The 16,276-nt window shown below is 38.9% G+C and overlaps 1 protein-coding gene and 1 non-coding gene across 3 annotated transcripts in view; one reads left to right on the forward strand and one right to left on the reverse strand.

Annotated features, from left to right (window-relative positions):
- NSMCE2 (NSE2 SUMO ligase component of SMC5/6 complex) overlaps positions 1–16,276 on the forward strand; it is a 351,982-nt gene that overhangs the window by 4,723 nt on the left and 330,983 nt on the right. The gene's annotated exons all lie outside the window — the stretch shown is intronic.
- On the reverse strand, positions 13,887–13,988 carry LOC143689241 (U6 spliceosomal RNA). Its single transcript, XR_013178698.1, has one exon. It is a non-coding gene; the product is annotated as a U6 spliceosomal RNA (small nuclear RNA).

Consider the following 16,276-nt stretch of genomic DNA (forward strand, 5'->3'; position numbering starts at 1 on the left):
GAGCAGTGCACCTGGTTGTTCATTTTGCTCGGAAGGAGAACTGGCCATAAGTGTGTTTGTACACTGACTCTTGGACTGTTGCTAATGATTTGGCTAGATGGTCAGGGATTTGGAAGGAGCATGATTGGAAAATTTGTGACAAAGAGGTCTGGGGAAGAGGTATGTGGATAGACCTTTATGAGTGGGCTAAAAACAAAGATCTTTGTGTCCTATGTGAATGTGCACCAGAGGATGACTTCAGCAGGGGAATATTTTAATAATCAAGTGGATAAGATGACTCATTCTGTGGTTACCAGTCAGCCTCTTTCCCCAGCAACTCCCGTCATTGCCCAATGGGTTCGTGACCAAAGTGGTCATGGTGATTATGTATTGGCTCAACGACAGGGACCTCCACTCGCCAAGGCTGACCTGGTTACAGCCACTGTTGAGTGCCCAGTCTGCCAACAGCAGAGATCCACACTCAGCTCCCGATATGGGACCATTCCCCGAGTTGATCAGCCAGCTGCATAGTGGCAAGTTGGTTACATTGGACCACTTCCATCATGGAAGGGGCAGTTATTTGTTCTAACTGGAACAGACACATACTCTGGACATGGGTTTGCTTTCCCTGCATGCAATGCTTCTGCCAAAGCTACCAACCGTGGACTTACAGAATGCCTTATTCATCGTCGTGGTACTCTACATAGCATTGCTTTTGATCATGGAATCCACTTCACAGCAAATGAAGTGTGGGAATGGGCACATGCTCATGGAATTCTCTGGTCTCACCGTGTTCCCCATCATCCAGAGGCAGCTGGATTGATAGAATGTTGAAGTAGCCTTTTGAAAACTCACTTACAGTGCCAACTACGTGACAGTACTTTGCAAGGATGGGGTGATGTTCTCCAGGAGGCTGTGAATGCACTGAATCAGCATCCACCATACAGTGTTTCTCTCTCCCATAGCCAGGATCCATGGGTCCAGGAACCAAGGGATGGAAATGGAAGTGGCACCACTCACTATTACCCCTAGTGATCCACTAGGAAAATTTTTGCTTCCTGTCCCTGTGACCTTGAGCTCTGCTATTCTATAGGTTTTAGTTCCAGAAAGGGGAGTGCTTCCACCAGGAGAAACAACAGTGATTTCATTTCATTGGAAGACTGAAATCTTCCAGTCTGCTACCTGGTTACTTTGGGCTACTCATGCCCCCAGATCAACAAGCGAAGAAGGGGATTACTTTACTGGCTGGGGTGATTGACTCTGACTATCAGAGGGAGATCCCCTAGGGCATCTTTTTCTTTCTTTCTTTTTTTTTTTTTTTGGCAGGGGCAGAAACTGGGAATCAAACCCGGGTCTCCGGCATGTCACGTGAAATCTCTGTCTGCTGAGTCATGATGTCCCACCCCCTAAGGCATCTTTTAATACTACCATGCCATGTGATTAAAATCAGTGGGAAAAAAAGAAAGAAAAATCAATGGAAAACTACAGCCACTCAATTCAGGCATGACTACTGATGGCTTTCAAACTTCAGGAATGAAGGTTTATGTCACCCTACCAGGCAAAGAATCATGGCCAGCTGAAGTGCTTGCTGAGAGTTAAGCAAATGGGTCATGGAAGAAGGTAATGATAAATATGAACTACGATTACATGATTGGTTACAGAAACAAGTACTGTAATGCTATTTTGTTCATGTTATAATATTTAAGTTGTAAGATATCAAGTTTAATAGTGACTATTACCCAAGGACTTGCATCCTATTCTGGGGAGATTTAATGCATTTCTGGTTATATGTGGGGCAGTTGAGTGTTGTTAGGCGAGAAAAAAATGTGTGTGTTATTGTTTTCTCTTTAGAGAGTAAGTATGGCTTAAGACGATGTGTAAAGCTGCCAAGTTGACAAGGGGTGGACTCTCATGGTCAGGTTCATGTGTCAGCCAGACCAAGTGGTGCCTGGTCATCTGGTTGGGCAAGTGCTGGCCTGTCTGTTTCTATGAGGACATTTCATGGACTTAAATCATGATAACGCTGGCTACATCTACAGCTGATTGCATTTGTAATCAGCTAAGGGGAGTATCTCCTGCAATGAGTGATGTTTAATCTAATCAATGACGGCTTTTAAGGAGAATTGGGAAGAGACAGTCACTCTTCCTGCTTCAACCAGCAAGCTTCTCCTCTAGAGTTCGTCCAGACCCTTCATTGGACTTGCCAGTTTCACAGAGTGCCCTATTCCTATAGTTGCTCAGCCAGCCTCTCCTGAAAGTTCGTTGAAGACCTTCATTGGGGTTACCAGTTTGTGGCCTGGCCTACAGACCTTAGATTCTACATTCCCATGGTTACGTGAGACACTTTTATAAATTCTATATCTATGGATATCTCCTGCTAATTCTGTTTCTCTAGAGAACCCTAGCTAATACACCTTCCTATCCATGAGCAGGAAATGTCTTTCCACCTATTTAGATTTTCTTTGATTTCTTTTAGCAGGGTTTCTAGTTTTCTGTGTACAAGTCCTTTAGGTCTCTAGTTAAGTTCATTCCTAAGTACTTGACTCTTTTAGTTGCTGTTTTGAATGGAATTTTTTCCTTAACTGACCCCTCAGATCATTGCTTGTGTATAGAAACATTACTGATTTTTGCACATTAATTTTATATCCTGCCACCTTGCTTTATTTATTAGCTCAAGTAATTTTGCTGTAGATTTCTCAGGATCTTCCAAGTGTAGTAGTGTGTCACCTGCAAATAATGAAAGTTTTACTTCTTCCTTTCCAATATGATTGCCTTTTATTTCTTTATCATGCTTGATTGCTCTAGCTAGAACTTCTTACACAGCGCTGCATAATTGAGGTAACAGTAGCATCCATGTCTCATTCCTGATCTTAGGGGAAAAGGTTTCAGTCTCTCACCATTGAGTACAATGCTGGTATTTCATATATTCCCTTTATCATATTGAGGTACTTACCTTTGATTCCTATTGTTTGGAGTATTTTTATCAGAAAAGGATGTTGAATTTTGTTGAATATTTTTTCAGCATCAATAGAGATTATCATGTGATTTTTTTTCCCTTTCAGTTTGTTAATGTGCTGTATTACATTAGTTGATTTTCTTCTGTTGAACCATCCTTGCATTCCTGGTATAAATCCCACTTGATCATGGTGTATAATTCTTTTAATGTGTTGTTGAATTCGATGTACTAATATTTTGTTGAGAGAATTTTTGTCCAAATTAAAATAAGTGTATAGAAATGTCCAATCTAAGGCATCCAGAGAAAAGTACCTTGGTTCAAGAAGGCCAGTGAAGTTCAGGGTTTGTCCCTCAGCTGGAAGGGCACATGGCAAACATGGCGGTGTCTCCTAGCTTTCTGTCAAGGCCTCTTGCTTCAGGAAGCTCTCTGGTAAGCATTTTCCTTCTTCACCTTCAAAGGTCGCTGGCTGGTGGACTCTTTGGTTCTCTCATTCTTCTGTTGTGGTTCTGCGGCTCTCTCCTCATTCTCAAAAATTACTCTCTCCAAATGTCTCCTCTTTTATACTGATTAGTCTACTGGAATCAGACTAAACCCATGTAGAATGGGGGAAGAACCATCTAATCAAGTTTAATACCCATAATTGATTGATTCACATCTTTGTGGAGATGACCTAATCCAGTTTCCAACCTATTGTGCTGAAAAAGGATTAGAAGAAACCATTGCTCCCCCAAGATTGATTAGGATTAAAACATGGCTTTTCTAGGGTACATAAATCTTTTCAAACCAGCACAGACATGTTGATTACTTTCAATTTTTGGCAGTCATGAACAAATCTCCTGTAAACATTCATGTACAGGTTTTTGTGTGGATGTAAGTTTTCAGCTCATTTAGGTAAATATTTAAGAATACAATTCCTGGATAATATGGTACCTACGTTTAGTTTGTAGGAAACTTCCGTTTAGTCTTCCAAAGTGGCTGTACCATTTTGCATTTCCATCACCAATGAATGGCTGTTCCTGTTGGTCCACATTCTGAACAGCATCTGGTGTTATCAATTTTTGGGTTTTAGTCATTTTAATTAGGGTGTAGTAGTATCTTGTTGTTTTAATATGCTATTCCCTAATCACATAGAATGTTGATCATCTTTTCATATGTTTAATTGCCATTTGTATATCTTCTTTGGTGAGTTGTCTGTTCAGATCTTTTGTCCATTTTATAATTGGGTTGTTTGTTTTCTTATTGTTGAGTTTTAAGATTTCTTTATATATTTGGATACAGGTTATTTGTCAGATAGGTGTTTTATGAATATATTCTCCTAATCTATAGCTTGTCTTCTCATTTTCTGAACAGTGTCTTTTGAGAACAGAACATTTTAATTTTAATGATGTCCATTCGGCTTATCAATATTATTTGTTTCATGGAGCATGCTTTGGGTGTTGTATTTAAAAAGCCATTGCCAGACCCAAGGTTACCTAGGTTTCCTCCAGTTTGATGTTGTAGAAGTTGTATAGTCTTGCATTTTATTTGAGGCCTGTGATCCATTTTGAAGTATTTTTTTGTGAAAGGCATACAGTCTGTATCTAGATTCATTTTTTTTTTTGCATGTGGATGTTCAGTTGTTTCAGCACCATTTATTAAAAGACTGTTCTTTTGCCATTGAATATTTGTGTGGGCCTATTTGTGGGCTGTCTGTTCTGTTTTATTGATCTATTTGTTTATTCTTCTGCCAGTACCATACTGTTTTGATCACTGCAGTTTTATAGTAAGCCTTGAGTTTGGGTAGTGTCAGTCCTCTGACTTTATTCTTCTTCAGTATTATCTCTACTGTTCTGAGTTTTCTGCATCTGCATATAAACTTTAGAATCAATTTGTTTATATCCACAAAATAACTTGTTGAACTCTTGATTGGGATTGTATTGAATCTATAAGTCAAATTGGAAAGAATTGACATCTTCTTAGTAATATTAAGTCTCCTATCCGTAAACATGGAGTGTCTTTCCATTTATTTAGCTCTTCTTTGATTTCTTACGTCAGAGCTTTGCAGTTTTCCTCAAATGGATGTACATATTTTCTTATGTTTATACCTAAGTATTTCATAGTTTTGGTGTCTAATGTAAATGGCATGTTTTTATTTTCAAATTGCAAGTTTTCATTAGTGGCATACAGGATTGACTTTTGTGTCCTGCAGCCTTGCCATAATTGCATACTAGTTCCAAGAAGTTTTTTTGTTGTTGTTGACTCTTTGCGATTTTCTATATAGGCAGTCATATTATTTGCAAACAGAATAGTTTTGTTTCTTTCCAATCATATATCTTTTATTTCTTCTTCTTTTTTTTATTTCATTGCATTAGCTAGGACTTTCAGTATGATGTTTTCTAGTAGTGTTGAGAGGGGGTATCTCTGTCTTGTACCTGATCTTAGGGAAAAAACATCTAGTTTCTCTTTAAGTATGATGTTAGCTATAAGTTTTTCTGTAATGTTCTTTATCAAGTTGAAGAAGTTCCCCTCTAATCCTAATTGATGGAAATTTTCATCATGAATGGATGCTGAATTTTGTCAAATACTTTTCCTGTATATTGATATGATCATATGATATTTCTTCTTTATCCTGATGATGCGGTGGATTGCAATAATTGATTTAAAATTTTTTTTTAATAATTGAGTTTTTTCTTTAATAATTGACTTTTAAATGTTGAATCAGCCTTACATACATGGATAATATGCCATTTGGTCATGGTGTATAGTTCTTTTTATACACTTTTGGATTTGATTTTCTGATATTTTGCTGATGATTTTTGCATCCATGTTTGTGAGGGATGTTGGTCTGTAATTTTCCTTTTAACTAGTACCTTTGTCTGGTTTTGATATCAGCTCTACTTGTGTTTTCTGAGAGATTATAGAAAATTGATATCATTTTTTCTTTTAATGTTTGTTAGAATTCACTAGGGAAACTATTTGGATTTGGTGCTTTCTGTTTGGAAATTGATAAATTGTTAATTCAATTTCTTTATAGATATGGGTCTGTTCACATGATCTATTTCTCCTTATGTAATTCTTTTTTTTAAACTTTTTTTATTAATTAAAAAAATTAACAAACAAAACATTAAGAGATCATTCCATTCTACATATACAATCGGTAATTCTTAATATCATCACATAGTTGCATATTCATCATTTCTTAGAACATTTGCATCAATTTAGAAAAAGAAATAAAAAGACAACAGAAAAAGAAATAAAATGATAACAGAGAAAAAAAAGATTATACATATCATACCCCTTACCCCTCGCTTTCATTTACCACTAGCATTTCAAACTAAATTTATTTTAACATTTGTTCCCCCTATTATTTATTTTTATTCCATATGTTCTACTCTTCTGCTGATATAGTAGCTAAAAGGAGCATCAGACACCAGGTTTTCACATTCGCAGAGTCTCATTGTGAAAGCTATATCATTGTTCAATCATCATCAAGAAACATGGCTACTGGAACACAGCTCTACATTTTCAGGCAGTTCCCTCCAGCCTCTCCACTACATCTTCAACAACAAGGTGGTATCTACTTAATGCATAAGAATAACCTCCAGGATAACCTCTCACCTCTGTTTGGAATTTCTCAGCCATTGACACTTAGTCTTATTTCACTCTTCCCCCTTTGGTCGAGAAGGTTCTCTCAATCCCTTGATGTTAATTCTCAGCTCATTCTAGGGTTTTTTTCTCAGTCCCTTGATGCTGAGTCTCAGCTCATTCCAGGATCTCTGTCCCACGTTGCCAGGAAGATCCACACCCCTGGGAGTCATGTCCCATGCAGAGAGGGGAAGGGTGGTGAGACTGCTCGTTGTGTTGGCTAGAGAGAGAGGCCACCTGAGCAACAAAAGAGGCTCTCTTGGGGGTGACTCTTAGGCCTAAATTTTAAGTAGACTTGACCTATCCTTTGTGGGGTTAAGTTTCATGTGAACAAACCCCAAGCCTGGGGGCTCAGCCTATAGCTTTGGTTGTCCACACTGCTTGTGAGAATATCAAGAATTCAACTTGGGGAAGTTGAATTTCTCCCCACTCTCACCATTCCCCGAAGGGGGCTTGCAAATACTTTTCCAGTCACTGATCAAATCACTCTGGGATTCATCGGGGCATCACTCTGGACAAACCAACAAAATCTCATATGCTACCTGAGATTCCAACTACTTATGACATTCAATCAAACTATCTACATGAGTTATATTAGGAAATGCTCTAGTCAAAATATAAATTTTGTAACAAATAAACATTTTTTGCTTTAGTCTCACACATAGGTGATATTTTAAAGTATTAATTATCATCTATTTTCAACACCCTGCAATAATGACATTCCTTTGTTCTTCCTCAGGCAAAAACATTTCTTAAATTTGTACATTGTATATTTCACTATTATTATACACTCTAGGCATTCCTAGATTATACCCTCTTGATCTTTACCATCTATCTTTCTTTCTGATTTCATTTATGTCCCCAGTCCTCCTCCCTCTATCATTCTCACATGCAGGTTCATTCAGTGTTTTAACATAATTACATTACTGTTAGGTAGTATTGTGCTGTCCATATCTGAGATTTTATATTCAGTCCTGTTGCACAATTTGTGTATCCCTTCAGCTCCGATCACCCGATATCTCACCCTATTTCTATCTCCTGATGGTCTCTGTTACCAAGGAAATATTCTAAGTTTATTCACTAACGTCAGTTCATGTCAGTGAGACCATACAGTATTTGTCCTTTTGTTTCTGGCTAATCACACTCAGCATAATGTCCTTAAGATCCATTCATGTTGTTACATACTTCATAACTTTATTCTGTCTTACAGCTGCATAATATTCCCTCTTATGTAAATGTCACAGTTTGTTTAGTCAACTGTCTGTTGATGGACATTTTGGCTGTTTCTATCACTTGGTAATTGTTAATAATGCTGTGATAAACATGTAAATGTCCATTTGTGTCCTTGGCCTCGTGACCTTTGAGTAGAGACAGTATATACATGGGTCCTGTTTTTTAAAACCATTCTGCCAGACTTTTGATTGGAGAGTTTAATCCATTAACATTCAGTGTTATTACTGTATGGGTAGTACTTTCTTCTACTGTTTTGCCTTCTGGATTTTATATATCATATCTAATTTTCCTTCCTTTTACCTTTACTCATAGTCTTCCTTTCTACACTCTTCTCCACACCTCTCTCTTTTGTCTTCGTATCTGTCTCTAGTGTTCCCTTTAGTATTTCTTGCAGAGCTGGTCTCTTGGTCAGAAATTCTCTCAGTGATTTTTTGTCTGAAAATGTTTTAATTTCTCCCTCATTTTTGAAGGACAGTTTTGCTGGATATAGAATTCTTGGTTGGCAGTTTTTCTCTTTTAATAATTTAAATATATTATCCCACTGTCTTCTCGCCTCCGTGGTTTCTGCTGAGAGATCTGTGCATAGTCTTATTGGGCTTCCCTTGTATGTGATGGATTGCTTTTCTCTTGCTGCTTTCAAGATCCTCTCTTTCTCTTTGACCTTGGACATTCTGATTATTAAATGTCTTGGAGTATGTCTATTTGGATCTGTTCTCTTTGGGGTATGCTGCACTTCTTGGATCTGTAATTTTAAGTCTTTCATAAGAGTTGGGAAATTTTCAGTGATAATTTCCTCCATTAGTTTTTCTCCTCCTTTTCCATTCTCTTCTCCTTCTGGGACACCCACCACACGTATATTCATGTGCTTCATATTGTCTTTCAATTCCCTGAGTCCCTGCTCATATTTTCCCATTTTTTTCCTATAGTTTCTGTTTCTTATTGGATTTCAGATGTTCTGTCCTCCAGTTCATTAATCCTATGTTCTGCCTCTCGAAATCTACCATTGTAGGTTTCCATTGTTTTTTTCATCTCTTCTACTGTGTCTTTCATTCCCATAAGTTCTGTGATTTGTTTTTTCAGACTTTCAGTTTCTTCTTTTTGTTCCTTCCTTGCCTTTTTTATATCCTCCCTCAATTCATTGATTTGGTTTTTGATGAGGTTTTCCATGTCTGTTCGTATATTCTGAATTAGTTGTTTCAGCTCCTGTATGTCATTTGAATTGTTGGTTTGTTCCTTTGACTGGGCCATATCTTCAATTTTCCTGGTGTGATTTGTTATTTTTTGCTGGCGTCTAGACATTTAATTATCTTAATTAGTTTATTCTGGAGATTGCTTTCACTTCTTTTATGTAGGGTTTTCTTGCTGGCTGAATTTGTTGTCTATCTGTTCTTTGACATTCTGTTCAGCTTTATCTGAACCTTTAGCTTAGGTTTTGTTTAACAGAGGAGAATTTTTCAGTTCTTGTTTTCTTGTTTCTTGCCCTGCTTGTGTGGTACCTTTCCCCCACACACACTTAGGAGGGTCTGCTTAGATATTATAGACCCCAGCCAGATTTTCCCAGACCAAACTGGCCTCCTATCAGGAGGAAAGAGTCACCTGTGTCAGTTTTCCCTGAGCATGAGACCCAGCAGGTTGAAAGACTTTCCTGTGAAGTTTCTGGACTCTGTTTTTCTTATCCTGCCTAGTATGTGGTGCTTGTCTGACTGCAGGTCCCACCAGCATAAGATGATGCGGTACCTTTAACTTTGGCTGGGCATTTGTTGGAGACAGAGGAGAGGTTGTAGGCTGGTTTTAATGGCTTCAAATTACCAAGCACTGGTGTCTGAATTCCTTGATGGAGGGATTCCACCTGGGTGGGCCTTCACCCCTCCCCTGGGGAAGGCACAGGCTCCAGATAAGCCCCCCAAAGAGCTCACTTCTGCCTATGCCTGGGGCAGTTGCAGCCTGAAAAGTCCTGCCGCTGTATCCAGAGGCAGTCAAGCCTTTGTAGATACACAGCCACAAAAACCTGTTTCCTTCTTTTTTTTCCCCCCTTTTTCTGTCAGTCCTGCTCCCTTGGTGCTGGGGCAAAAATGAGCAACCTCCGCTTTGATCAGGTTCACCTAAGCTGGGGGCCTATTTTTAGTAGTCAGAATTTGTTAATTAGTTCCACAATTGGCGTTTGATTGTGCCCAGTCACTGCTGCTGGTAAAGTCCTTTCCTTTCCCCTCTGGGAAGCGGCCTGTGGGGGGGGGGGCGCTGGCCGCCTCAGCTTTGGGAACTCACGGTTTTGGGGGGTGCTCGCAGCCGGTCTAGCTGGTCCAGACTGGGGTACGCTGTGTGTCTGGTCACTGACGTGGCCCCAGGAGCTGTTCTGTAACTGTTTCTGGTTATTTAGCAGTTGTTCTGGAGGACGAATTAAAACGTGCACGTTGTTAAGCCGCCATCTTGACCCGGAAGTCTCCTTATGTAATTCTTGATAGATTGTGTCTTCCAAGGAATTGATCCATTTCATCTAAGTTATCAGGTTCATAATTCGTCCTTTATTATCCTTCTGATGTCCATGGAATCAGTTGGAATGGCACTAGTTCAATTTCTGATATTAATAATTTCTGTCTTCTGGAGAGAGCAGCTTAGAAAGGGTGGGAGCCTAGGTATTTACTAATGGGATTGGGACTTCAGTGACATTTGGTTGGAATACAGAGAAAGATATCTTAAGTTTTGCCTTACTAGGCTGCCCATTTCCTGGTCCTTTGGGTGAAAGAAAGCAAGCTTTCCTTGGTAGCTTTGTTTTTGTCTGTATCTGTTGTCATTTCCTGGTTGCTGGCTACTCTGGCCATCTGTTCGGAATGTATGAGGTATTAAAAAAAAACCCAAGAAGCTCATCATAGTGTTGTTCCTCCGGTGTTGTGATCCCTAGCTGGTCCGATCTGTTTTCTTTCCACTTCTCAAAGTTTTCTTTTTTTTATTAAAAAACATTTTTTATTGTAAAGTGTAACATATATTCAAAGCAAAGAAAGAAAAGGGCAGTACTTTTCAAAGCGAACTTCCAACAAGCAGTTGCAGAACAGATCCCAGAGTTTGTCCTGGGCTACTATTCCATAATCTCAGATTTTTCCTTCTAGCTGCTCCAACACACTGGAGGCTAGAAGGAATTTTAACTTAGAGATTCAGCAGTCATACTTCTTTGCTAACTCTTATTCTCTTTGTTTTACCTCCCCCATCTCCCCTGATCCCTCTCCTATAGGGATCCCTGGACAATGCCCATTCTGACTTTTTCATGTTGAGAAGGAGTGTCATACTAAAGGATAGAAAGCAAACTTATTACATGAAACCTTTATAGAGTCTTAATTTGAGCCTTGTGTGTTCTCAAGAGTCAACAGGAGTGATGCTGGGTGGGGTTTAACAAACTATGGCAATCAGCACTATCTCATTGAAGTTTGCATAAGAGTTGCCTCCAGAATAGCCTCTTGACTCCACTTGATCTCTTTTGGCCACTGATGTCTTATTTTATTCGACGTCTTTTAATGCCTCTTTTCCTGCCCTTGGTCTGGAAGACATTGTTGATCCCACGGTGCCAGGACCAGACTTATCCCCACGCATGACATTCAGAGAGACTGTCACCCCTGAATGTCATGTCCCATGCAGGGGGAGATGGCAGTGGCTTTCCTTGCAGAATTGGGCCTAGAGAAAGAGGCCACATCTGGGCAACAAAGAGGCTACCTAGAAGGAACTCCCAGACCTCACCATGGCCTGCTTAGCTTTTCCCCCTCAAAAGCAAGTTTCATAAGGGCAACCCTCAAAATCCAGGGCTTGGCCCATTTATCTGGGAGTCCCCAGTGGTTGGAAGGGTACTTGGGACATCCCAGATGGGAAAGTTCAATAGTTTTCTTTTTTCCCCTTTAGATCGTCAAGGTTTACCACCAACACCTCCCAGTTATCAGCCCACCAAAGTCTGAAATGTGTCCTGGCATTACACCAAGCTACACAGAACTGCAAGTCCTCATTCTCACTCTGGACCCTAGGAGTCTGGGTTGTTCAAATGTTAAGATTTTTGACATAATAAACCTTTCTGCCTTTGGTCCCATACAGTAGGTGAAGGTCTAGAGTACATACTCTATCATCTTTTATGCTGTATTCTGATCTACCTTAGATCCAGCCAGATTGGCTTTGTTTTTAACTGTAATTGAGGCCTGATCTCCCCTTTGGTTATTTTAACTGTTATTATATATATAGCTCTGCTAGCCTTCAGAGCTGCAGCATTCCATCTCTGGGTCCCAGGTGTCATAGAGTTACTCAGAGTCCCAGGGAACTACTAGCTGGTGCACATACAGCTCAGTGTCTCAGCATCCAGAAATACATATACAACTTCAGACTAAGTGTGGCTGCTATCAGGGCTTTAAGGGCTTACAATCTAGGCTCCAATTTTCTTATAAATATTGTCTGAAAGAGACTACTCTAGTTTGCTAGCTGCCAGAATGCAATATACCAGAAATGCAATGGCTTTTAAAGGGGAAATTTAATGAGTTGGTAGTTTACAGTTCTAAGGCTGAGAAAATGTCCCAATTAAATCAAGTCTATAGAAATATCCAATCTAAGGCATCCAGGGAAAGATACCTTGGTTCAAGAAGGCTGATGAAGTTCACGGTTTCTCTTTCAAGTGGAAGGGCATATGGCAAACACAGAGTTTCTCTGTCATCTGGAAAGGCACATGGTGAACATGGTCTGGTTTCCTCTCTCATCTGGAAGGGCACATGGCGAACACAGCATCATCTACTAGCTTCTTCTCCTGGCTTCCTGTTCCATGAAGTTCCCTGGGAGGCATTTTCCTTCTTCATCTCCAAATGTTGCTGGCTGGTGGAATCTGCTTCTTGTGGCTGTTTTGTTCTGCTCTGCTCTCTCTGAATTGTTTTCATTCTCTAAAATATTCTTTCTTTTATAGGACTCCAGAAACTTATCAAGACCCACCCAAATGTGTGGAGACATGTCATCACCTAATCCAGTTTAACAACCACTCTTGACTAAATCACATCACCAGGGAGATGATCTGATTACAGTTTCAAACATGCAATATTGAATAAGGATTATTCTGCCTTTATGAAATGGGATTTTGATTAAAAAATGGCTTTTCTAGGGGACATACATCCTTTCAAACCAGCACAGAGACCTTAGAATATTTGTTCTTTTGTTTCTGGGCTGTTTTGCACAACACATTGTCCCCAAGGTTTATTCAATTCATGGCATGCCTCTTGACAGCCTTCCTTTTTGTAGCCACACCATGTTCCATCATATAAATCTATCACAGTTCGCCAGTCATTGTATCCTTTGGCTCCCTCTATCTATTGGACATTGTGGATAATGTCCAAAATAAACAAACCATGTCTTATAGTGTCCTCATTTGGTGTACAGTCAGCAGTGCTTTCAATTTTAGATAATTTTCATTGGTTTTTACCAGACTCATAATAGCAGAATCATGCAGTATCTGTCCATTTGTGTCTGATTTATTTCACCCAGCATCATCCTCAAGGTCCATCCACATTGTCATATGCTTCAGGACCTCATTTTGTCTTACTGCTGCATAATATTCCATCATATGTATATACCACATTTTGTGTATCCATTCATCTGTTGATGGACATTTGGATTGTTTTCAGCTTTTGGCAATTGTGAATAGTGCCACTATGAACATCAGTGTACAAATGTCTGTTCATATCACTGCCCTCAGCTCTTCTGGGTATAAACCGAGTATTGGTATTTCTGGGTCATAGGGCCACTCAATATCTAGTTTTCTGAGGAATCACCAAACTCTTCCACAGCAGCTATGCTATGTTACATTCCCACCAACAGTGAATAAGTGTTCCAATTTCTCCACATCTATGCAACATTTGCAGTTGTTTCTTTGTTTAATAGCAGCCATTCTTATAGGTGTGAGGTGATGTCTCCTTGTCATCTTAATTTGCTTTTCCCTTATGGCTAGTGAAAATAAGCATCCCTTCATGCGCTTTTTTAGCCACCTGTATTTGCTCTTCAGAAAGGTGTATGTTCATATCCTCTGCCCATTTTATAATTGGGTTGTTTGCTCTTTTGTTGAGTTGTATAATTTCTTTATGAATACATAAATGTGGAACACTTAATGAATTTGCATGTCTTCCTTGCACAGGGGCCATACTAATCTACATTATTCCAGTTTGAGGATATGTGTTGCCAGAGTGAACACTACTTCAGTAACACTGCAGAGTACAGTCTCACAAAATCAGTCACAGGTGTGATCTGTTCTGGGGCATAATTCCCTTCCAGCTTGGACCTGTGAAACAGAACAAGTTATCTGCTTCCAGTATACAGGGGAGGAACAGTCATAGGATAAATGTTAAAGCAAACAAGGATCACTGATTGTGCAGTTTTGAGGCTGTTGTGTACCCCAGAAAAGCCATGTTCTTTTTCCTAGTCCAGTCTTGTGGGGGCAGACTTATTGTTTGGGCATGATCTTTTTTATTAAGTTGTTTCTGTGGAGATGTGACCCACCAAATAGTGGGTAGCACCTTTGATTAGGTGGTTTGGATGGAAATGTATCTCCACCCATTCAAGCTGGTTCTTAATCTGCTTACTGGAGTCCTTTAAGAGCTAACTGTTTTGTAAAAAGCTCAGAGCTGACACAGACAAAGACTTTTGGAGCCGCAGAAAGAAAAAAACACCCCCTTTGGAAACTATTTATAACAGCTAGAGTTTGAAACAGCTAGAGTCGCTAGAGGAAAGTACCTGAAAGTACCTGAAACTGTTGAACTGTGTTCCAGTAGCCTTGATTCTTAAAGATGATAGTATAACTGTATAGCTTTTACAATGAGACTGTGTGATCATGAAAACCTTGTGTCTGTTGCACCTTTTATCCAGGATATGAACAGATGAGTAAAAAATAAGGTTAAATAAATAATAGGAGGGGATGAGGGGTAAAAAAAAAATTGGGTGGATTGAAATACTTGTGATCAGTGAGAAGAAGGGGTAAGGGATAGAGATGTATGAGTTTTTTTCTTTTTCTTTTTATTTTTTTTTCTAGAGTGATGCTAAAAATGATCATGGTGATGAATACAGAACTAAATGTTGATATTGTGAACCATTGATTGTGTACTATGGATGGACTGTATGTGTGTGAAGATTTCTTAATAAAAATATTTTTTTAAAAATCAGACAAATTTGAGAAAACTGAAATTTAATTTCTCCTTACAATAACACTGTGAAGATAGATATGATTATCTCCTTTTTACACAAGAGCATACTGAAAATAGAGAATTTAAATGGTTTAACCAAGGCTATACAGTTTTCAGTGGCATGGATAGGATTGAATTTCCAGGCATCTGTGGTGAGTATCCATTCTCTCAAGCATTACTCTGTATCGCCACTCACTATTATAATGATGAAGTTGATGCATTTGCTCTCATTTTTAAAGTTTAATGTGCTGATATGTATATTTCACACGTTATATCATTTAGTACTCACAGTAATCCTTGATGTAAGCACTGGACCATTCCCATTTTACAGAAGGGAAAGGTGAAGCATTGAGGGGTTAAATAATTTGCCTAAAGTCATCCACCTGCTAAGTGTCAAAATTAGGCTTTGAACTTAAGTAGTCTGGTTCCAGAAGTTGCATATTTTACTATATTGTTTCCATATTTTACTCCATAATTTATGAAATGTTTATTTTAATGTAAACATATTTCATATTATCTTTCAAGTAAAATCGACATTTCAGGAAGATATGCCATGCTTAGACTATGATTTCCCCCCTCTGTTATTTACCTCCTGCTTCACAGCTTGATAATCTTGCCTCTACATCTGTGCTGTACAGTATGGTACTCATTTAGACACGTGCGGCCATTTAACTTTAAATTAATTGGAGGGTCAGTTAAAACACAGATTGCTGGGCTTCACCCCCAGAATTTCTGAGTTAGTAGGTCTGAGACAGGACCTGAGAATCTGCATTTCTAACTAATTTCTAGATAATGCTGATGCTGTTAATCCAGGAATAACACTTTGAAAACCACTGTTCTGCATCAGTTGGCCCTTGCTAGTTCCTAATGATCCAGACAGGCTTTTATCTTTGGGTTTTGGCATTTGCTCTCTAGGTGGACAAGGATATGAGTTAACAAGATAGACAATAAAAGGAAGGAAGGGTTAGTCTAAACTTCCTGTTGGCTTATATAATAAGATACATTTTGAGCAAGCTCTCAGAAACTTTCTACAATACAATGCAAATGTGCTTTTTCAGATCAGAGCATTTAACTTTCCCCAAAACAAAATATATATGTATATATCCCATGAAACTTTCAGTACTCAATATTCCAGAATAAATACAACCCATTTCTGCCATAGTCCCTACGTGATTGGGAGTGGTTGAAGAGAATAAATCAAAGTGTTGAGATCTGAACATGCCAACATTTCAGAAAGGTGTGCTGTTTAAGGTACTGGGGATACACATACAGCATTTCATTTATTCTTTTTGTTTTTGTTTTT

This window comes from Tamandua tetradactyla, chromosome 6 (genome assembly GCF_023851605.1).
Source record: "Tamandua tetradactyla isolate mTamTet1 chromosome 6, mTamTet1.pri, whole genome shotgun sequence".
Taxonomy (NCBI): domain Eukaryota; kingdom Metazoa; phylum Chordata; class Mammalia; order Pilosa; family Myrmecophagidae; genus Tamandua; species Tamandua tetradactyla.